Source organism: Neopsephotus bourkii, unplaced genomic scaffold, assembly GCF_033783945.1.
Source record: "Neopsephotus bourkii isolate Nb327-2 ecotype Australia unplaced genomic scaffold, CSIRO-AGI_Nbou_v1 NB_1080, whole genome shotgun sequence".
NCBI lineage: Eukaryota > Metazoa > Chordata > Aves > Psittaciformes > Psittacidae > Neopsephotus > Neopsephotus bourkii.
This window is the reverse complement of record NW_026901568.1, coordinates 1,409,713-1,432,577: the sequence shown is the minus strand read 5'-3', so window position 1 is coordinate 1,432,577 and position 22,865 is coordinate 1,409,713. Positions and strand designations below refer to the sequence as shown.

Sequence of the window (22,865 nt, the reverse complement as noted above, 5' to 3'; positions counted from 1 at the left end):
AGTGCATTTGGGCAAACCCTGTTCTGTGTGACAATCGTGTAGATCTGTTAACTTTATCAGGGATAATGCTGTGACATTACTTTTTCTGGTTTCATTGCCTCTTTGCTGCATCCTCCCTTCATCCAGTGTGCTCATTACAGCCTTGTACATGTCCCTGAAGAAAGGGGCAAGAGTGACTTTGTGCATCAGAGTTGACTTAAAGTTCATTAATCTGAACTTCAAGGCAAGTCTGTTGCCTTACGGTGTCAGACGTTCTCCTGTCCCAAAGCCCCTTCCCTTCAGCCTTGCTGATTCCCCAGTGGATGCCCCAGCCCCCAGAAGCAGCAGTGGTGCATCAGAGCAGCACGGGCAGGACAGCAGCACCCTGAGGTTCTTAAGCCTGATATTTCCCTGCCATTTCACCTTTGTCTATAAAGTCAGAGCCTCAGGCAAAGCATTCCCCTGGGATGGTTTCCCAAACCCTCTGAGGAAACAGCGAGGCCAAGGTGAGGATATTTGCTAGTATGATTAGCCAAATGCATTCTCTGCATCCCCAGTTCAGTCCTGCCTTAATGATTCTCATTGCTTCCCTAAAGTGCCTGCCATGAGCTGATACCTCATAGCTGAGCAGTTAATAAATGTGTTAGATCCCCAAAGCATTGTACCAGATGCCCAGCAGCTCTAAATCAGTAGGGCTGTCCCAGATCTGCTCCACATCACCTTGGAAAACTTAAACCTCTGAGGTTCTAGAAGCAGAGTTAAAGTTGGGGCTTTGTATTTAACCAGCTACCTTATTGTGGTTAGATATTACAGCATTGGAAGGAGGACCACCCACTGCCTTGTACATGCTGTGTATGCTGCTGCCCTGCACGTGGCATTTAGGGAAACAGTGAAATTATACCTGTGGGGTAGTGCTGCTTGGTGCCTGTTTAGCAGGACAAAATTACACACCCAGTTGTGAAAATAACAAAAAAAAGTGTGAATTGAATATACAATGAATTGATAATTGTTGAGGAAAACAGGAGGTTTTGTCATGGCTTGGCCATTGTCAGAGTTGAACTTCTGGTACTTATCAAAAAATTGCAGTGCTGACTTTCTGTCCCGTCCCCCCCCCCTCCATTAGTGCAGCTGGTACCTTGTGAGAAACATTGCTGGATGGTGCCGTGCATTTTTGGTAACTGGAGGTTGATCTGGAGCTCAGTGGGATTGTGCTCATCACATCAATGGCTGTTGAGGTATGTCCCAAGCAATATGTCTGCAATTGAGGTATGTCTGCAATTTCTGAGGATGCTGCTGTAGTCCCAAATCAGACTTCCCCTTAAGTTCCAAACCCCTTTAACTTCTGTCTTTGCTCCCTTCTTTACCTTCACCCAACCACATAATTGCTTTATATTGCTTTAACACACCAATCTCTGAAACTGCTCCATTTTCTCGGTTATTGGGCTATTTTCCTTGTTCTTCTGCAATAGAAATCCTTAGAGATTGTGCCTTTTGCACAATAGCAGATTTATGTTTAAGGAGACTGTCAGTCCTTGGAGAATGGGAAGTCTCATGTCTTTATCCTCAGATGATGATACTGAAGAGAGGATTTCTAGTACCAGTAGGCTTGGATTGTAGGCACGTAAAAATGATGCCAAAAGCCTATTTGATCTAAATACATGTATTCACAAGTGGAGCGGGGTGGGGAGGGGGGCGAATGCTGATATTGAGCACTGCAGTCTGCTTTGTGTTCTAACCTAAGTGTAGCAAGCTGGCTTAAATCATCAAATATTTTTGAACTCTGCATGGAGGCGGCTGTTGTCTTACAGAGTGAAGGGAAAGCTGACATGTACTGGCATGCTCAGAGCAGACTTTGTAGCACTGAATAAGGATCACATCGTATTTAAATCACAACAGGACAAACCACCCAACCTTGCCTACCCTTGGGAGTGGGGAACACCCCTGGCACTTCCTTTTGGGGTGGGAAAGCTCCCTTCCAGATATGTCTCAGGTACTGATAAGGAACTTGGAAGCTTTAGTTCAACTCAGTTAATCAGGTTTGTTTTCATTGTTATGGTACATGTTGATGTCTTTGCAGTGACACCCTCTACTATTCTTTTCTTTCCATGCTGTTGAAAAAGAAAAGCCAAGAAAACAATGTCCTGTTTACAGTGAACAGGAGCTGAGGGTACAGCATGGAAAATGAGTTAGAATTTCTGCCTTGGGAAGAACATACAAATTTTATGCTGTGATTTTTGGTGCTGAACGGTCAGGTTCTGTTTTTATTAAAGCAAAATACATATATTGAGCAAGAATAAGTGTTATATTTATAAACACTTCCCTGGCTGCACAGGCTCTTGTTCACCCTACAAAAAAACCTGCTCATGCTGCAATAAAAATACATACATTTAATTTTTAAGCAGCAAGTTTTTGCAATTTACTCATAATTTACAAAGAAAGTTTCACTTAACAGAAACCTGCAGTTCCTTTCAAGGCAGCTGCATGAATTTACATAGACTTGCACGAGGAATGTGAACCCCTTAAACCTGGAAAGGTCTGCTCAGGATCCCTGTACAAGGATATCTCGTTTAGAGATGTTACAATGTGAGCACTGTGCATTTTCCTGTGCTGTACTTTTGGTTTTCTTGGATCAGTTTTAACTCTGCTTTTGGGAAATTAAAGAGGCAGCACATGTGGCAGAAACTTCTCTGAGGGAAGTGATGCTCTATCCAGATTTGAGACTGCAGGCAGACATGCCAGTACCCAAAGGGGCCTGCAAGAAAGCTGGAGAGGAACCTTTTAGAAGGGCATGTAGGGACAGAAAAAGAGGAATGGCTTTAAACTGACAGAGGGGAGATTTAAATTAAATATTAGGAAGCTCTTCCCTGTGAGGGTGCTGAGGTGCTGGCACAGGGTGCTCAGAGAAGCTGTGGCTGCCCCATCCCTGGCAGTGTTCAAGGCCAGGTTGGACAGAGCTTGGAGCAACCTGGTCTAGTGGAAGGTGTCCCTGCCCATGGCAGGGGGGTGGGACTGGGTGATCTCTTAAGGTCCCTTCCAAGGCAAACCATTCTGTGGTTCTGTGATTAACATACTTGTCCGAAAATAGTATTTCTGTGTGAATGTGAACCTGTGGGAAGGGTTAAGGGGATTTCAGTGATGTTTCAGATTTGATGGCTTCCTTGGGGTGTGGGCTTGAGAGCCCTGTGCAGAAGACAACTGTTTCTGCTGGTGTTGATATAGCTTGTGCGGGTCAGATCTGGGCTGGCTGGGACCCAGCTGCTATCTCAAGGGTAGGGTGAGGGTTCGGTCCAAATCCTCTTCCCTCTGTGCTCTCCAGCACTGTTTGGGTGACAGCAAGGCTGCAGATGGGCATAAAGGGGGTACTTTGTGCCACTGGGAAGCAGTGTGGTGTCCCCAGGGGTGTGTTTGGTCTGAGGTGTCTGAGCAGCCCCTGCCCAGCTTCCTGTGCTGATGGTTACACATTTTCCAAAGAGCTGGTGGCAAAGCTTCAGCTGCTGGCAGACTTGCGTGCTGCCTTCACCACGAGCTTTGGTCTGACCACAGGCATGAAGAAAATGGAGGTCGGGGATGAGCCAGCAGCTGGAGAAACCTTGGGTAATCCTTCTGTAACCATGGGCAGGAGCGTGCTGCCCATGATTTGTGAATTCATCTGCTTTGAAAACATCCTGTGTGTCTGTACCTATATTAACATGGGGATGTGCCTTCCAAGCCAAGGAGGCAGCGTGGCCTTTGATGGGCTCAACTGAATGAGTGCAGACGTTATGAAGAAGCAAACCCTCTGCTCAACTGAACATCTCAACTGAATAATCCTTCAGTGGGCATCCAGGGCTTGGAGAGGCAGCAGCCAGGGAGCCTTTACCAAAAATTTCAGGCTAACTTACTTTGGGTTAACTGGTATGACAAAATGATGAATGTTGAGGTTTCATGACACAGCAATTGCACGCATGTTGAAACGTTAATTGTGTGGGCTCAGCTGCCTGGGGCTGGACGTGCCGTCCCTCATACGTGGCTGCCCCAGCAGCTGCCGACCACGGGACGGGAGCTTGGTACAGCCAGTGTGGCTGCTGCGGAGGAGCTGAGCTCTGTCTCAAGGCTGTCTTGCCCCCCTGATAACAGTGGCTGTTAGCTTTCTTTTCCGTCCCTAGCATGCTAACATACCCCAGAGCGATCAGTTGGTTTTCAGCCATCAGTTGTTCTAAGTATTTGTAGGCACAAGGCTCTGCTTCGTGTGCAGTGTCAATATGGAGAGGCAGGGTTACGTAGTCCCCTGGTGTTTTTTGAGCCGAGCGCCTTGACTTTGCAGATGAATGCATAGGGCCATGCAGTGATGCTGGAAGCAAAAGCTTACATTCTCCATCTCTGCAGCGGGAATAGCGTTTTCAACAGAGGTTAGAGGCCATCCGTATAAAATGCAAGTGCAATTTAATGTCAGCTAGATGGGGTAGTGTTACATGAACTTTTCTGTAGGCTACTGACTACTTTCCAGTCTTGAAAATCAAGTCCTGTGTAATTTACCCAAAGAGATGGAGGGGTGGAAGCAGACCTCAGGCCTCCTAATTCTTCTAAATTTACTTCAACCACAAGATCATGTTTCCCACCAATTTCACACATATGAACATATGGGTATGAACAGAGAAAATTTGAGACACAAATTTAGATGCTGTCTTGGGGCACCTTTGGTCCTTTCTTCTGTTGTTTCTCACATTGGGGCCTTAGGGGGAGGTATGATGAGATCTGATTAACAATGAGTCTGTTAATTATAACTTCTAAATTAGAGCGTCAGTGCAGAAGCATCACTTTCTGATTTGGATTAAAAGCCCTTCATCTCAACAAAGCACAGCCAGGGCAGATGATAGCAGAGTGCGCTGAGATACATTAGATCAAAGTGAAGCGTTTCATGTGTGATGCCAGAATGGCTAATGAATTACTTTAGCCTAAGATTTACTACTCACTACTTATGCTTTTGCAGCTTAGTACCCATAGATATGAGTTTATGTGTAAATTCACCTGCTATTTTATCTTTGTGTTCTTCCAGGATGCTGTCTGTATATAAGGTATTTAGCCTTATTTAGTCATGCCTGGTGTGGTCCTTCCCTAAGTTCTGAGCTTGGTAGAAGTTCATTCTCAGGGGTGGAATAGAATGAACTTGGGGTGTCCATCCAGAGAGCTCACAGTTCCCTGTCTGTGTCCGGTGCTGCTGTCCCCATGTGTGTTTGCAGAGGAAAGTAAAAGATAATGTCTTCCTCTCATCTCTCCTCTCTTCTATTCCTGCTCTGTCCTCCTTCACCCACTCTCCCTCTCGGCTCCCTGGGTCAAGGACCTCTCCCAAAATACCTATGGTTCACTTTTGCTTGTTGGAAGATCTCTGTGTGTCTCCAGGATAACAGAAGGCACTGAGGAGCATTGCACAGAGCTCACTGAACAGCTGTTAACTTTCTTCTCTCTGCCGAGAGGTTTTAGGGGTCTGCAGGCCCATGATACACAACAAGCTGTGCATAGTTAGAGTGGTTATCTGCTGCTTCTGTTGCTCCACTGCTAAGGTTTTATTGTGCATGAGCAAATTCCATTCTGGAAAATGTTTAAGCTGTAGATTTAAGGGCAGGAGGAGTTGAGAGAAAGAGAATACACCTGGTTTGTTATGAAGCCATGTTAAAAACAGGAGGGCCACCTGAGACCTTAGTTATCAGGACCTCTCTTTGTGTCCAGATTTCTTCTTCCAGGACTCAATAACCAGTGGCGTGGCTGTGTATAAACAGGTTTTCACAGTTGTTTTCAGTGGTGAATTGTCTGAAAATAGGATAAGACAAAGCACTTATGTCTAGCGGGTTGGAAGTCTGACACGAGTAGGTGAAATGGCCTGGCTGTACACAAAGATACAGGAACAACTATTTTTGCCTTCAGGACTTGTTGGGCAGAAAATAACTCGGTCCTACCAAAGCTAGGACATCTGGTACATAGAAGTATGTAGTGTTTTGTAATGAATTGGAAATGGCATTACTGCATTATATATAATAACATGGAGATGGTGCAGTATGGTGTGGGGAACTTGTGTAGAATATATAAAATGTCATGGTTTTCACATACATTGTGGAAAAGAGAAAATAACTCCAAGTGTAAAGGATATGGAAATTCGGTGAATAAACATCAGTGCATTCGAGGATTTTTCATGCAACAAGCTAGATTCATCTTTCATAGAAAAAAATCTATAAACATCAGTGACTGCAGTTACATGAGGAAATCTTTATGTGCAAGCAAACCTGCTTTGTGATAGATATCCATTTCCTTAAACACTTGAACATTAGAAGATCTAAGATCTGATTCATTTCTTGGTTGTGTCAGTTTCATCCAGGACACCACCTGAGATTTGAAAAAAGCTGTGCTGTTTAACACCTGAGTAAGCGAAAACCAGGTTCATTTTCCTGTTAGATATCAACAACATTTTCAGCAGCATAGTTCTTAACAGGCAAAATGGACGAGAGCTGTCGAAGCACTTGGTGCACTTTGGGCAATAATTCACCAGGGCTGTGCAGCTTGTAAACACACAGAGAAACTGCCCTTCCAGAGGTAATTGGGGGCAGGTTGGAGGCATGAAGGAGATCCAACACTTCTTGAAAATCTAGGGTTTCTTTTCTTTCTAAGCAAAAAAGCTCTCGTGAAATGTAAGATGTAAGTTCTTGACTTATAGTTAGGCAATGAATGTCTCAACAAAGAATATTATCTCCTAGTTCAGAAGCAGATACGATGCTCTTCTCGTATCCCATTGCATAGGAGAAGACATGGGAACCTGGAAGTGCAAGACCACCTTCATGGAATATTACATATTCCTGTATTTTTGTTAGCGCATGTGTTCACAAACTACATGCACATGGTATTATACCCCAGAGACATATAGTATAACATGATGCAGTTTACTTCTAAGTCAGTCCTCTGTTGTATGGCCTAAAAGCTTTGTGAGAATTTAGCAGCAATATCAAGAAAAACCAATATAAGTGGTCCATTAATGAATAGGTCCTTGAGTGTCAGGAAGCAGACGTTGTTGGAAACTTGGGTAATATTACTGTTGGGTTTTATTAATTAAATATAGCTATTAATATGACCTTGGATTTAAACACAATGACCTCTTTTGTGAGTATGATTAGCAGATGTTTACCATAATTCTTCACTCTGTGAAAAATGCTTGTTGCACCCAATAAAAACAACCATATTTACTTTGCTAAATCAAATATTTGGAACTTGGGTCTTACTTTATATATCATGGCTCCAGTGTCTTAGACTTTCCAAGTTTAGGGTTGAGAGCCCTTGGAGTAACATGTGGTAGATCTCAGAGTACAATGACCTATTGTATTAGTGAGCACTTTTTTCCCCCCTCCTCTTTGGCATTGTATCTTCTACAGTGGAACCAGTGTGTTCTTACCAGCCTCTGGATTTTATTTGTACAGAAGTGTGGGGAAGAACATTTTTGAATCCAAGGTTTTTTGTATTTTATCCGTTACTTGCGGGCAGCTTCCTTTCCAGAAGAACTGCAGCAATGGAAGCAGGAAACACAATTCCAGTTCTTAAAATAAAGCTGGAAGTTATTTTCCTTTTCAACAGCATCTCACCTAATTTTAGACTCTAAAAAGTCTTGTTTCCAGATAATTTTCCTTTTCTCCTACCAAATCCAGAATTTAGAGGTGATAAGTCCCATTAACAATTTGGATCTTCCCTCCCCAGATGCCACCTGCTGCCCTCAAGCTGCAGTGGGTATTTTCTGTACATATGAGGGTTGTTTCCTAGCTGCCAGGGTCAGTTTTAGTAGCGGGTCTGCTGCCTGCTTGTCTGCAGTACTGAAAGGAAATAGCAAGGGAACAAAACTATGCTTTTCTTGGGAAACCACTCCCTTTGGAATGGAGAGATACGGCTTGCCACTTCTATTTTGTTTCCCCCTCCAAAGTAAGCAACAACATTGCAAGGATCAGGGCCAGCAAGAAAAGAATATTATTTAAAAGGCGTCATCTATCTAGCCTGGTGTATTTCAGGAAAAGGAGTCTCCTGCTTCATATTTTAAGGAGTATAATAAAAATAGCAATCAGTTTAAGAAAGGGGCTGATGGGCCGGGGAAAGTGACAGCAGCAGCACAGGGAAATAGTACTCCATTTATCTGAACAAGCTAGCACATTGATAACTCTCCTCTCCACAGTAGGTGCTATCAAGTCGGAGACAATTTGTATCCCTGGTGTGGCAGGTTACTTACATGGTAACAAGTCTCCCTGACATTATTGCAGATCATCATTAACTAGTTACTGCTGTCTGTTTGCCATTACCTGCTAGACAGTGTTGTCGTATCATTTATATAACTTGCCCATTTTAGGGACCTGCTGCTTCTGGAAAGACACTCAGCCTGGCATCTCTTCCCGTGCTCTGGGGTAGGGGGAGAAAATCATTGATGGCAGCTCCCCTCTTGCTTTAACATAAGCAAAATGAAGGCTGAGTAGTGTACGTTTAACAGACTGATGAGCAGCACCAGTGGGCATACACAAAAGAAATGGGCAGGAGTAATAAGGAAGAAGGATGGGCTGCTCTGGATCCTCAGATCTGATGCTGGCAGGGGTGTGGGTGTGTAAGGACCCAGATAAGGATTAAGGGCTCTAGGTGGGATATCCGGCTTTCTGAAGATCTTTAATCAGTTGGACTGGCATCCTATAAGCACATTTCTCACTTGATTATCTTTCTCGGCATGTTTCAGTTTCCTTTTCCTTTGTTTGGTAATATTTGTAATTACTGCATATTTATTAAAATGTGAGATCCTTTTCAGCTCACAACCTTTTTTTTGCCAGTTTTTTAAAGCTCTATTTGGTGATTTTTCTAGCCTGATTTGTTTTCATCCAGTAGCATATTCCAGCCCTTTATTAAAAATATGGGGTCAGATCGTCACTTCACAAGTCTTTGGAAGCCAATTGCAAAATCCTCATTGAAGCCAGTGTATCTCTTGATTTGTAGTTGACAGTATGCCCCATTATATCTATCCTAAATACTTGCAGGCTAGGTCACTCAGGAGGGAAGGCTGTAATTTTGTATGAAAGCACACTTTGGTGAAACTATGATATCAGCACAACTATTACAAAGCATCAAGTGCTTTGTCTTCTTCCTTATAAAATGTGTAATTTCTACCCATTATCAGTATTATTACAAGAGTCCTTGCAGTAAACTTGTCTTTTGATAGGCAGAAACTTGTCTTTGCTAGGAACAAATACAGTGAAGTGTAACTTCCCTTTTAAAGGAGAATAAATAACACGGGTGAAGTTTACTAGAACACAATAAAGCAGTTTCCAGGAAAGCTGCTGCAGAGGCAGGTAGGATGTGCTGAAGATTTATACTCAGGGTGAACATGTATAAGTACTGTAATGATGCTGTGGAGAACACTGGAGTAAAATGTCTGATCAACAGATATGCCTAAAGAAGATACATGGGTTGGTTTTCTTACTAGCTTTCATATTGCAGTAGGACAGTTGAATGGAAGTTTCTTTAACCTATGCATGGCTAAGTCATTGTGGCTGGGAAGAAGTTACATCGGCACAGTTACCTGTTTCCTAGACGGAGCAAAGCTTGGCTGCCCACCAGTCTGCCGAAGTGTTCAGTTTGTGGATTCAGGGATGAGCACCAGAAGGGAGAAGCTGAGAAATGAAAGACTGGTCTCAGTATCATCATACAACTCACGGTGCAGTTGCACTGAGAAGAGTTTTAAAACCAAGACATGGCTTATCCTGGCTAGGTGAACAACTGTTTTGAACTAATTCAATCAAGATTCCGATACAGCAAAAAATGGGAAAAAAATCAATAAAAAGGGTGGAGTAGCTGCTGTGATTAAGAAAAAAAGATTACTGTTGATTTATTGATTCAGTCTTCAGCTTGCCATCTCAATCAGGGCTTCGGGTTTTGTCGTTAATGTTATTAATATTTATACTTTAGTACCATGTGCCAGTTAGAGTAGATTGTAATTAAGTCTCCAGGCCTGAAAATGCTCGGCCCCATGTAGCCCAAAGCCTTTGCATTGCACGTTACCGGAAAGAGAAACTTAAGTCTGAAGATCTGGTGCAGAGCACAGAAAGAGGCCCATTATCTTTTCAATGCAAGGCTCAAGTTTTTGGTCGCCTTTTCTGGGGACATCAGAAGGAGATGGTTGAAAAAGGTTGTTCCTAAGATTTTCAGTTTTGAGGAAAGTCACCCTATCCAAACCCACCTTCCCCTGCCTGAACAAAGAAAAGCTCCTCAAGCTCATGATGAAGGCCTTTGCCCTGGTTTTGGGGCACTTTTCTCTTCAGGCAGTGTTTTATAGTGCTGGTGTCTGCTGGGTCTGGGACTCTGCCAAGTTAGCACCACACCCTGTGTAGGGTCTTACTCTGCAGTCAGCAGCACGAATAATGGGAGCTCTCAAGGTCTTCCCTTTGGTTTGAGCTGAGAACAGGATAGTTGAAGACATGTTTTTTTTCTGTGTCGAGGGAAACATGAGAACTCCTTGTTGTGAAGCGGTAGAACTGAGTCACCGAGGGTTTAGTCAAAGTAGAAACACATCAGTGCAAACCAGAATAAAAAACGTGCTTTCTTCATTACTCATTATACCACAACGAGAATCAAAATCACTCAAAATTTGTTGTAACAGCTATATGTTGCTTAGATAAAATAGTCTGGAAAGGATAGATTTGGTGGGAATCGCTTCTGATTTATGCAATGCAATATGCGAAGCCAACTTGCTGTGATTTTTTTTTTTCCAGTTATGTGCAATTATGTTAGATTTAATCAAAGAACTTTGACTTACTTGCAGCATTCCATAGCGCTTGCATGGTACCTCTGGGTGTCACTGAGCGAGTTGTGGCCATTTAAGTGTACTGCTCCTGCAAACAGCACAGTGGGAAAATTAATTTGAAAGTTCCTTGTATATCTGGTTGCTTAATTTTTAAAGCCCAGCTGTGTTCTGGTTGGGTTTCTGTATTTTAAGCATAAGTCCTATTTCTTAAGATAAATGTTAGGCAATTCTATTTTTCTCTTACATTATAAAAAGATTTATTGTAATGTTTACTGGGAGCAGGGGGCTGAATTTAACCTGTCACGTCAAACCTGAGCCTTCAGCTTCCTTTCCTGCTTCCATATGGGTAGCCAATGCGTTTGAGAGTTGGCCTTGAAATCAGTGTGGTGTAACACATGGCTGCATATACCACCCTGCTTCAAAACCCACTGTGCCACTCTGCCCAGCAGCACACTGGGACAGAGCCACATTGCTCCTATGGTCTACAAGTGATGGATCCACCAAACCTTGGCTGATTGGGATGATAGGGACAAACTGATGTGCATGTTGGCTGTCAGCTCTTGAGAGCAGATGAAGCTTTGAGGCCAGGTGTGAACAGTTTGGTCATCACATTCTTATGAGCCCCTACCTCTTTGGTCTCTGCAGTGGTCTTTTAGGCCTGTGGAGCTGCAGCAAGTGTAGTTTACCTGTTCAGTCACTCACAAGCTGCACTTCAGTATTATTTAGAGGGAGGGATTTGTTAGGTTGTCCTATTTAAAAGTTTTAATTGGTTCCTGTAATATAGGAAAGGTACAAAATGGTTCCTGAGGAAAAAGGAGCCAGCTTGAATGGAGAAACCCTTCTCCATACCATGAGAAGTCCTAGAAGTAAAAAGTCTGATCAGTTCTCAGTGTCTACCTGATCTTCATTTTATATAATGACTACCTTGCAGCAGCTGGAGCCATGTATGAATCTTCTTGGTGTGAACCCATGGGTAGGGCTACAGATACAACATGAGAAGATCTTGGGCGGCAGAACCGTATTACCTGCCTTGGTTTGTGCTGGGGCTGTACTGGCAACCCCTCCACCACTGTGTGAGGGCAGTGGTCAGACTCTCTCAGCAGGCTGAGCACTGGGGCCTCAGGAAGCTTCACAGACCCTGAGCAGTCAAATAATAGGAATACATGCTGTAGTGTGTTTCAGAAAGCCTAACTTTGTGGCTCATCAGTTCAGCACACTGGGACCTCCAATTTAGGTAATCTTGCAATGGTTGTAAAAGAAATGTACTCTTTCTAGTGAAACTATATCTTAGAAAAGACAATAATTAATATTTAACCATACAAAATAAATAGCTGTATAAAATTTGTTCCCCTCCAGGAAAAGCAATAGAACCAATAAAAATTACTGTTTTTGTTAATCTTTGCCTGTGCTGCTGGAAAAGTAGTTTTGTATTTGCAGAGCTTGGTGCAGAAGTAAAGGAGTAAATAGAAGGGTTTGGTGATGCAAACCTCGCAAGGTACACATAGCACATCGGTGGCAAACCCGTCACATTGGCAAACAAAGTGATGTGCTGGCTGGAGCATCCCAGGCAGACCTGGGAGGGATGGAAAGCTGCTTTTCTAGTGTGAATGTTTTTAAAACATTGGTGAGTGCTAGTGTCAGTGAAGAAGTACAGAGGAAGAAAAGCATAAGGAAATGCATGGCTGGAAGGGTGCATCAGAACACAGTAATTATATAAGCCTTAGTTTTGTTGCCTTTGATGCCAGTGTAAGTATGTGAAAATGAACGCACTGCAGAGGACAGGTTTGTGGTTGAGAAAGACTTGATAGATTTTGACAAATTAAACAGTTGTAAAGATGTTTGGAAGTTTTCCAGATCTTTACTGTTATTTATGTCACTGAACTAAAAAATCAGTGGTTAATTTGCAGTTCTTATAATTTTTATGATACTTATGTTGTTGTAAATTTAGCAGCGTGCGGCATCAACTCAGCGGGATACATTTTATGTTGTCAGCTACCTTTTGACATCATAATAGATTTCAGTTGCCAAAGCTTCAGGGGGAAGAGAGAGAATAAAATGTAGGAGAGTTGTATGAGTGCTTGGATCAAACCCAGGTATGAGAGGAGCTGGTCTGCAGGATGGCTGCTGAAGCCAGCGTAGATCTTTGTGGGATGGTGAGGACGCTCCACAGCCCTCATGCCTGTGGCAATAAATCTGTTTTAAGTGGAAAAGATGGATAAGCTGGTGATAGGACTGGGCCCCATGCTATTGTTAATGGACCTTTGAAGTCTGGGTGGCTGCTTATGACTGATGGTGGTGGCAGTGTTGAGCTCTTCACGTCTCACCCACCATGGGGACGTTCTCCTGACCCTGCATCCTATCAGCACGCAGTGTGGCTAAAGGGTGGCAGGTTGAGATTTGGTCTTTCAGAAGTTGTCAAGCTCCTGTCTGTCTTGGTGTGTAACCTGGTTTTGGGGCGGCTATCCACCCCGAATTATTTCTGCTAGCACTTTCTCCATACATGGTGGTCCACACTGTATTTTTCTGGGTGAATACAAGATAGAGAGAGGTTCTGGCATGCCACAGTCACACATGGGTGCAGCTTTCATTTTGTGGGATGGTGTTGATCAGGAAGAAGCAGCCCAAACAGAAGTTTTACAAAGTGCTTCTGATACCTGAATTTAATACATTTTGCAAGCTTTTTAGAGACTTTTTGGAATACTTTTTATAGAAACTCTTTATTATCTCTATTTATAGAGACTTTTCTTCTATTGTCTTCTGTCCTGGAAGAAGGGGAGACATCTTAGGTTTAGCTGCTTATAGAAGAGATGTAAGCCTCTCCCTCTTGAGAGGCTTATTTTACTGGGTTAAAAATGATGGGTTTAATCAGAGGAGTAAGACCTGTCTTACAAATGTGTGACACGTGAAATGAACTTCATATAAAGCGTAGCCATGCCCTTCTCATCTTCTGCTTCTTTCAACATTTGCCCTTTGCCTCCTGAGCCTGAAAATGGAAGAATTTATTAACGGCTGTTTCCTCAGTGTTTGTGGCATTAGCCACGTTTCTCAAGGGCGTTTTATGTGCTCTTTCCACTCTAACGGGATTGTCCACTGAGTTCAGCTCTGGCATGCTGAGGATCCATTTGCACAGATAGCTGATTAAGCTGAACCTTCTTCATCCATAGGTAATCCCCAAATACGCAAATTGTGAGCATGAGATTGGTTTTCTAACATTTTTGGGTTTATAATTAAGTGCTTTGTAGTTGTCCTCCCCCTCCACCTCCCTCTTCATTGGAGTCTTTAGCTGTGCTGACTCCAGATCTCCCATTTCCCTTCTCTTTCTTCATCTTTTTTTGTATCCTTTTTCCCTGGAGGTAGTTGTACATCAGACTTCTTCTCTGGGTGCTGCTTCAAAGCTGCATGGCTTGAAGTAGTCTTTGGGCACAGAAGAAATGTATGAGAGAAGCATCACGCTGTTGCTTGGGTTTTTCAGGTGTTCCTCACCAAGATCACAGTGGCCAACGCCAGAGTGAGCCTGCACATAGCTTTGGGCAAAAGGCACACATTTACTCTTGACTTATCTTTACCATCCCCATCTTTTGGCAAAGGAGAGATGGGAGAACTGACAGGGCTTCATTTGTGAAAGGACAGCAAATAAGGTGGTGAGGTGCTGGTGCAAGCACCAAGGAGCTGAGCAGGAGCATGGCCCCACACTGCTGCCTGCAACACGTTCTTTGGGTGCTCAGCAAGGTGGAAGGTTCTGCTCTTGTCTGTTGCAAGAACAAGACTACATTTCCATCTTGCCTCGCAGCAGCAGACTAGTATGTTAGTCTGTGTTTGCTGGCTAGACTTATTCTGGCTAATGTTTGCCAGATTCTTCTATTACATATTAAAATAAGATCTTATGAGTGAGTTTGATTTTTGTGCGTGTTTCAAAAAACTAGGCCAGCCCTACCAAGCACATTTTCGTGTTTTTGTTTTGCATTTTGTCATTTTACATATTGAAAAATGGAATGCAAAAAAGAAAAAAAAGGCCTGTTAACATCAAAAAGAAATAAAGCTTTGCATTATTCTGCATAAGTGTTAAAATCTGACTGATAGTGTGTATACACAGACTTCATTTTTTATGGTGTTTCCTTTCCCCACCCAAAGATCACAGATGCTACGATAAAAATTAATGCCCTTTCAGTAAATGCTTTTCTTTTCTGAACTTGGCCTAAGAGGGTCACACACTGCTTTTGTTAACTAATAAATGTGGCAAGATGTAGGTAAAAATAATAGGCAGACATTAATTTCTGGGGGCAGGAGCTTCTAAAAGAAACCGCAGAGCATTTCTCCCTTCTTAAACCCCGCTATTTTAATGTAATAAAGTTTTTATTTTAACCATCAGGAGAGGAGCCCTGTTTGCAGAACTCATCTCTAAAAAATGTCTTTGTGAATTGAGATTTTAGGACTACCTATTTGGAGGATGTTCCATATGATAAATGACCCTTATAAGACAAGGAAAAAGAAGTAATTTTGCATGTCTGCTTCCTAGGATGTGTGATAATAATAAATGAACATTTTATATATCATTATATATATATATCATGGCAGAACAAAAATCAGAAGATATATTATTCATTATTCCTGTTACTTTATATTTAAAAGGCAAAGGTTTTTGCTGCTTTGCCAAAACAAGGGCTACGGAATGTATTTGTAACAACCCCTGCAAATATGAAGGGTGGAGAGATCTTCCAGGTCGTTAGCACTGAAGAAAACAGAGATGCCTGTAATTGTATTCACTTGAACATTAATACATTAATGCTGAGATTTAAGTCCTGTTACTATTAAAAATTAAACTGGAGGGGCAGTGTGCAGATCATATGCTCTAGTGTAAGTTGTCAGGTGCAGTGTTTGCAGTTTTAGCCTGCGCTTCCAGCACTAAGATGGGTGTTGGAGCTGGGCTTTGGCTTCCCAAGGGACACTTCTTTTACACCACCCCCCTGGTTTCATTTCTGGCAGTAGCATTTCTTTTCACAGATGCATTTGCACCACCTGAGCAAAAGTTGTCCTGATTAAAATCAGAGGAGCATAAGGAGTAACTTGTTTGCTGTCCTGAAGTCCTCTTGTTCTTCTCCCTGTCCTCCCCCCCACCGTGTCCGCAGCTATTTTGCAATATGCAACCCCCTCCGAGCACTGCCTGCGGAACTGGAGTAGCTCTGGCATGTAGATTTCCCAGTGGGATAACTTGTATGGATGGTAATTTTAATGAGACCTGATTTAAGCAGTAGAATAGATCCATAAAACTAATACAAGCAGACTTTCAAGAGCTCTACTATTTGTCAGGGCAGTGAATTTTAGAGGTGCATCCATTGGCTTGGTAAAGAATATTATAATCTTGCAAATTTAAGCTGTATTAATTCAGATTGTTTCTGTGCAAAGCACTGTGGGGAACTTCTTGAATCCAGGGCAGGCCAAATATAGACTTATTTATTTTTGAGGCTCAGCTTTCGTCCAAAAATCATGCTGGAACCACAGGACCTGAAAGCTGTGCTCTCTCTGTATGAATGAATGCAAAGTCTGTACGAGTGCACACAGCTGTGCCTCTGAGCTGTGACAAACCATTAGCTTTGCTTTTTCTCCCCTTCATTTAAGGCCACCGCTCGGTCCATGCGTATTTCAACCTCTCCCGCGCTGTCACACCTAGTTACATATGGCAGTAACACCGTTTTCCTCTGCCCTGCGGATACAGGCGTTACACCCATCCCAGACCCTGAAGCCAAGCAATTACACCAAGTAACACTTCTGGTCTGTGGCTTTTATTTTTCATCCTGGTGCTCAGGAGTCACTCTTGCTGTTGTTGGAAATTGTGTAGTTCTGCTTGGCCTTACTGGACTGTTTTCTTTCCCTCGCTTTCCTCCCCAGCCTCTTCTCTCCATCCTGTTTGGTGGTTGGGTTTGATTTTTCCCAGTGAGCTTTTTTCACCACAGCTATCTCAAATGGCACTGAGAAAGAGAGCAGGTGGGGGAAACTCAGGGCAAGAGGTTGTGGTGGGTGTGGGGAGAGCTGGAGCATGACAATGGGGAGACCCAGCAAGCAGCAGAGAGCAAGGGGGAAAGAGGGCAGAAGAGCATCGCAGGGGGATAAATAGGGGAGAAATGAGGGAGGGATGGGGGCAGAGAGCAAGGGGAGGGATTCAGCATGCAGCTGAGCGAAGGGATGCCTGTGTGCCACAAAAGGGGACCATGCTTTCCCAGCCCCATCCCAGGTAGATGCACAAACACAGGCAGGAACTCTGGCCAGAGCCTGTGATAGCAGTGACCTGTGTTTGGGGGGGGGAGTTTATTTGCTTTTTCTCGCAGGCTACGCTAAGTGATTTTGCAGTTTGAGTGGAGTGGCATTATTGCACTTAGCTCTGCATTTGTTAAATAGATTTGTTCTCCAGCTCAAGTGTTAAGTGTGTGTTATGAAACCTCAGAGCCAATCTTAGTGGTTGCAGTGTGCAAATATTTTTAAAATTATGTAATTAACCAGGGCTGGGGCAGCAGTGTCCACCGAAGTGATTTATTAATTGGATGGTTTGATTAAATTTCGTGTTATTTTAGTTTATACAGAAAGGGTCGGTATCTGTTTCACAGATAGGGACATCTTGCGGGGCTGTCAGTGGTGGTTCAGAGGTCCTTGGGAGGAATCTTTAGCACCCAATTAAATATTAACCAAGAAGATGTGACTCGTTCTTTCTCTGTCCCTGAAACTCTGTTTTGACATCTAAGGCTGGTGATAAAAATTTGCTCGGCAGAATCCCTCGCAATGCACTCTATTTATCACTAGATTACTCCTAAATTAATCACGCTACAAAATCTCTCCATTGTAATTGTGCTGGGGCTCAGTGCTGTGCCATGTGTGTAAATAAAAGAATGCCCTTTTAATTTCACGTTCACTGTATCTAGCTGCTGCTGCAGCCAAACTATCTGTTTCGGTAGAATGTCATTTTAAAGGTATTGTGGTTACTGAGCGGCAGCTGTGATTGAAAAGTATGTAAACTAATCTTTAGTTGCTCGTGTCATTTTTATATTCTTATGTCAGAACACAAGAAGGCTGCTTTAAATTTGTCTTTCACTGTGTATTAATTTTCAAGTCTAATTTTTCTTGGGTTAAAGCATATACTGCGTTCTCTGCTACACATTACCATTCTGTGCCAAAGTAAATGGCTACTTGTGAAAAAGTACAAAATTAGTTCCTGCTTGATTACTGTAAAATACATATTTATTTTCATAGGGAGAGTTTTTATTACTAGTGCATAAAGTACAATTATCCTGCATGGTATCAGTGACTTAGAAAACGAAATAATCAAGAACCGTATATTTATTACTGTGAAGAACAGTAAGTTTCAGAGCTGTGTGTTGCTTTCCCAAAACCAAGAAAGAAGGTACAAGGGGGTTTCGGGGTTTTGTGTTCTGAGTTGATACTTTTTCTCCTAGGCTTGCACTATGCATCATTCCTGCTCTTTTAAACGCAGACCAGTTAAAATTAAATCCTCAGTTAATACCTCTGCATAAGAACTTCTTTGTCTCTTGATGCCCAACCATTGAAAATTAAATGTGGTTGCGGAGAAGTATTTATTCATACCATACCTCACACCTGATCCTGTGTCAGTATGACATCACCTTTGCCACAAAGATTTCTAGTGGTTTAAAAACGTTCCGTTGTGAAATAAGTGGGAGAGGCAGAAAAGGGGCGAGGAAGGCAACAAAAATAAACTACTGGTGGGATTTGATGGTTTGCCAATTAAAAACAAAATAAAATCATGTTCTGAGGGCCACATGCTGCCTTTGATCCTTACACAGGACTTCCATTTGTGCCGGTGGCTGTTCAGCCTGCGGAGGGAAGGCTGTATATGACTTAATTTGTATGTTGTGGGAAGTACATTTTCCTAGCATGTGGTCTAGCTTACTTGAAGAATCTGAAATGCGTTATAAATGTAAATGCTGTGTTTAAGTAAAACTTCATTATGTTTTGGTGGTTTCCAAAAATGCACAGGATTTGACCTTAAAGTGTTATTTCAAGGTGTTATGATGTATGAGCTAGACTTTGTAGTCTTCTAAATTAAATCTTTGAACATGTTATTATTGTATTTTGGCATCGGCAAGATGTAGTTCTCAGCTATTTTCTGTCACAGCCTTCATTTTTCTAACAAGAGTAGCGAGACAGGGCCAGATTCTTCTGTAAGAGGCGTGTGCGGGATGGGGATTACCCTGCCTTAACCATGGTGTAACCAGGACAGGCCTGCCACTTGCATCCAAGTCCAAGGTCACAATGACTCCTCATCTGTGGCTCACCTTCGGGTTAGAGTTAGTGCTGCTGCAGAAACATGGGTGCAACCACCACCCACCCCGCTCCCCTTGACTGTTGCAGAGCCCTACTTAGGATGTGGTGAAGGGTTTAGCATTTGGATCCAAATCTGGTTCATATATAAAAGAGGTTGTGTTTCTATTTGGAAAATATGAGCTCCTTTTTACGTAGCCCAGGTGTGGATTAGCTCTCTAAACCATTTGCCCATTCCTGTGTTTGTGGGAGACTGTTTTCAATTCTTACAAAGAGGCTGTACAAGTCAAGCTATAGAAACAGCAGAAGTGATCCAAAAATGGATTTAAAAAAATAATAATAACAAAAAAAAATAATTAACAAAGTGTTTGTGATCTCAGGCTGGTAGTCTGGATGTAGGAGCAGACATAACCGCTATGCGTATGCTTACGTCCAAAGAAAATAGCTGCAAAACATTTCCACCCATGCCATGAGTGCTCAGGGCTTGCATTTCTTCTTCCCTATGTAACAGCTATGTGTTGGTGCTCCAGCAGGGCAAGAAGCGCTGTGGGCTGTAGGGCACTATCCCCGCCACGGCTCGCATCCCCCCGGGCAGCTCGCAGGCGTGGGAGGGTTCCAGCCAGCCAGACACGGCCACAGGGAGAGGCCGGGTTTGGGCCAGGGTATGTTGTTCCAGAAGTCGATTAAGAAGAAGAGCTCTGAGTCAGCACCCAGGGCCGTGGCTGTCAGTCGCTAAAGCACCAGAGAGAGACCGTCTTTGAAGTGTTGTTTTTGGTACTGGTTTCACGTTGTGTGCTCCCAGGGTAAATCACAATGGTTACGCACGTGATTTTTCCCTCAAGCACAAAGCCAACCCAAAACAATGCTGCGACCACTCTTTTGGTCACTTTGTATGGTTGTCTTTCTGTCTGTCCATCCTTGGGTGGTCTTCTACCATGGCCTGGGGATAGGAGGGAGAGCAGCTGTGCAGCCAGCATACACTGGAGGCTTGTCCTCCCTCCGTGGCCAGGAGCTCCCCATTTTCCTCCTCCTTCACAAGAAGGCTGCTTCCTGGATGGGGCACAGCCTGAAATACCAGTGCAAATACTTGAAATCCTAGTTGGAAAAGACATATAGGATACCCTGCTTCCCTTTCGTAATTCCTTCTCTGAATCTCAAATAGGACAATGCTTAGAAATTCATCCAACCTCGAGTTCAGAACGAATCGCTTACCCGGGATTCTTGAACAGCTAATTCTGCTGGCACATTATTATTCACCCTCTGCTATTTTCACATTGTGACACAAAACTAGAGAGAAGAAGAGATTGAAATTTTGACCGGTACGTTATCCTGATACCTGAGATGCCATGTCGATATGAGAGTGCCTTTACCACAAGGACTTTCTTGGTGGTTTTAGAGATCCTAGTGTGAATAAGTAGAAAAAGCAGAACTAATAGCTCAAGAAGCAAAAATATTTTTTTCTTAAAGAAATTGATTAACATGCAAATATGTACTGTATGCATATTAAATACGATTTCAAAATGTGATGGGCAGGAAGCATAAGTGATGCCATTTGGTTTTGTGGCATCAGTGTGGGTTGATTAAGGGGGTGGGGATAAATTTTGGGGATTATTGATATAGCATGAGTAGAGCCAGATGGTTGTATTACACATCTTTTGTGTTCTTGTTTGCTTCTTAAAGCAGTTGCAGAATTTTGCCCTGGGCAAAATTTACTCTTTGCTCGTATGTTCCCCTGTGAATTTACTTTTGACAAAGTACTTCACAAAGAGGAGAGATGCTGTGCTTTGTGCCCGCAGACTCATCTCTCCCCTTCGCATTTGTGAAGCCAACAGACCTCTACTTAAGAAATATTTTGCAACTTGTGAAATAAATTAGCAGTAGGTGCAAGTTCAGTGTGTTTGTTGTGTATCGCTACCCCTCAGTATGTGATACTGATTTACAGCGCGTGTTGGGTTTTAAATTTTCCTTGCAGTGTTTTGGAGAAGAAACTGCGGAAATGGCAACCAGTTCATTTTACTGCACCACGGACGTAGTGTTCTTCCATGAAGGAAATGTTGTCTTAAAGATTAATGAGCTAATTTTTCCACTACTTTTTTTTAAGTTTTGAGATTGTGGTACACCTGATTCATGTGATCAAAAACACATACTTTGCAGTATTCAGGTTGAGTGGGAGAAGGTCGTGCTGGGTAGGTGGTTCTTCACTGGGTGTTTGTGACGTTTGTTGAACTGCTTATCACAGGAACCACCAAAATTTACACGTATTGGTTATTTCCCTTTGAAAGCAGATTTTTTATTCCCTTGAAAAGGTGAGGGTTTGTAAAGGCTTTGTAAGAAAGAATGTATGCTGTATTTGTGCCTTGTGCCAGTTTTCGTGGGTGTAACTCCATTGACTCAGCTGAGGTTACTCCTAATTTACATTGCTGTAAGCCCCTGGATGACGAGGTCCCTCTGCATCTAGCAATTATAGTGGAAACAGTCGTGCTTGTAAATCTGTTTTGTCCTCTGCCTTTGTCCCCGTGTGAAGCGGGTTGCTTGCAGAAGGTGAGGGGACTCGCCTCGCTCGTGGCAACAGGGCTTTTACTGGGGACCAGTTACTGAATGCAGCCGGCCCCCATGTTCTGCCCAGGCTGTGAGCAGCAGCTTCGCACCCTTTTTATTGGAACCAGTACTTGATGTGAAAATGGGCAGCTCTGACCCTATTGAAATCTCTGGCTAGTTTAGTCACAAGTCTGAGACCAAAGCAGCTTACCCCTCATAATGATGCCATTGTGCTCATCCTATCTGATCAGTTCTGGAAATGTTTTAGTAAGTCTATCTTACAACATTATAAGAAGATAATCAGCTGCCTTAGAAGGTCCCCATCTGGAGTATAGAGTTCTTTTACTGAAAGATGTTTTGCCTTTCCGAGATAGCTCTCGCATTTCATCATCTGTTGTGCAGAGATGAAGTGCATATGAAAAGTCAGTGACTCTGAATCCATCTGTTGTTATTATTTTCCACTGATAATTGGCTTGAACAATGAAATGTCTGTGTCTGTAGCCTTTGAAACTGTACACCCTGTTTATTTTCTGGAGGTCTCACTCTACTCTCTCTCCCCCACCCCCCTTTTCTTTTTGTTTTGTTTTATTTTGGGGGGCTTTTTTGTTTCATTTTTCTCTCAAGCTCTTAACTAGTGGAGCTTGCATGAAGATGACATCTTTGACTCTGTGCATCAGTATGTGTCACTCAGCATCTGAAGCTTGCCTGCCAAATTTCATCAGGGTCCTGTGTCTATTCTGTGTGAGTATAGAGCAGGCTTACAGCTGGAAGATTGGCAGATCCTGTGTTTGTAGATATCCTACCTGAAATGTAGTATTTATTTCACTTTATTAAAATATTAATTTAGAGTCTTGTATCTAATACCTATGGAATTAGATACTACCTGTAATTGTATAATATATTCAGTTGCATCCAGTTTTGCATGATGCAGGGTATTAGCACTGGATCCCACTAACAGCAGTTCCATTAGCTTGCTCAACCAGTATGAGATATATATGAGCAGGGAGGCATAACTACCAGCCAGAACTGCCAAAACAGTCATTAGAAGCTCCATTGGGATGGACAAAGGCTTTTACACAGTGATATACTGATTAAATTTTGTTCTATGGTTTATTTGCATCAAGGTTAGATCACTATCATCTATGTGAACCGTATTATCTGACACCTTATTTAGAAGGTCATTTCAATGCAAAACCTGTGAATGATACAGGGCTCTAAAATTTCTTGCAGGATTCTTTCCTGGAGGATTTTTATCCTGTTAGGCTTGACTAACTCATGT

General features: G+C 42.8%; 1 protein-coding gene across 13 annotated transcripts in view; it reads left to right on the top strand.

The window, feature by feature from the left end:
* Positions 1 to 22,865, top strand: part of FOXP1 (forkhead box P1) — a 386,028-nt gene that overhangs the window by 130,338 nt on the left and 232,825 nt on the right. The window contains exon 1 of one of the 13 annotated variants that reach the window (XM_061362092.1): positions 13,495 to 13,926. The exons of the other annotated variants lie outside the window; for them this stretch is intronic. The gene's annotated coding sequence lies outside the window, so the exon portion shown is untranslated. Of the gene's footprint in view, positions 1 to 13,494; positions 13,927 to 22,865 lie in introns of those variants that run through there. 13 annotated transcript variants of the gene reach the window in all.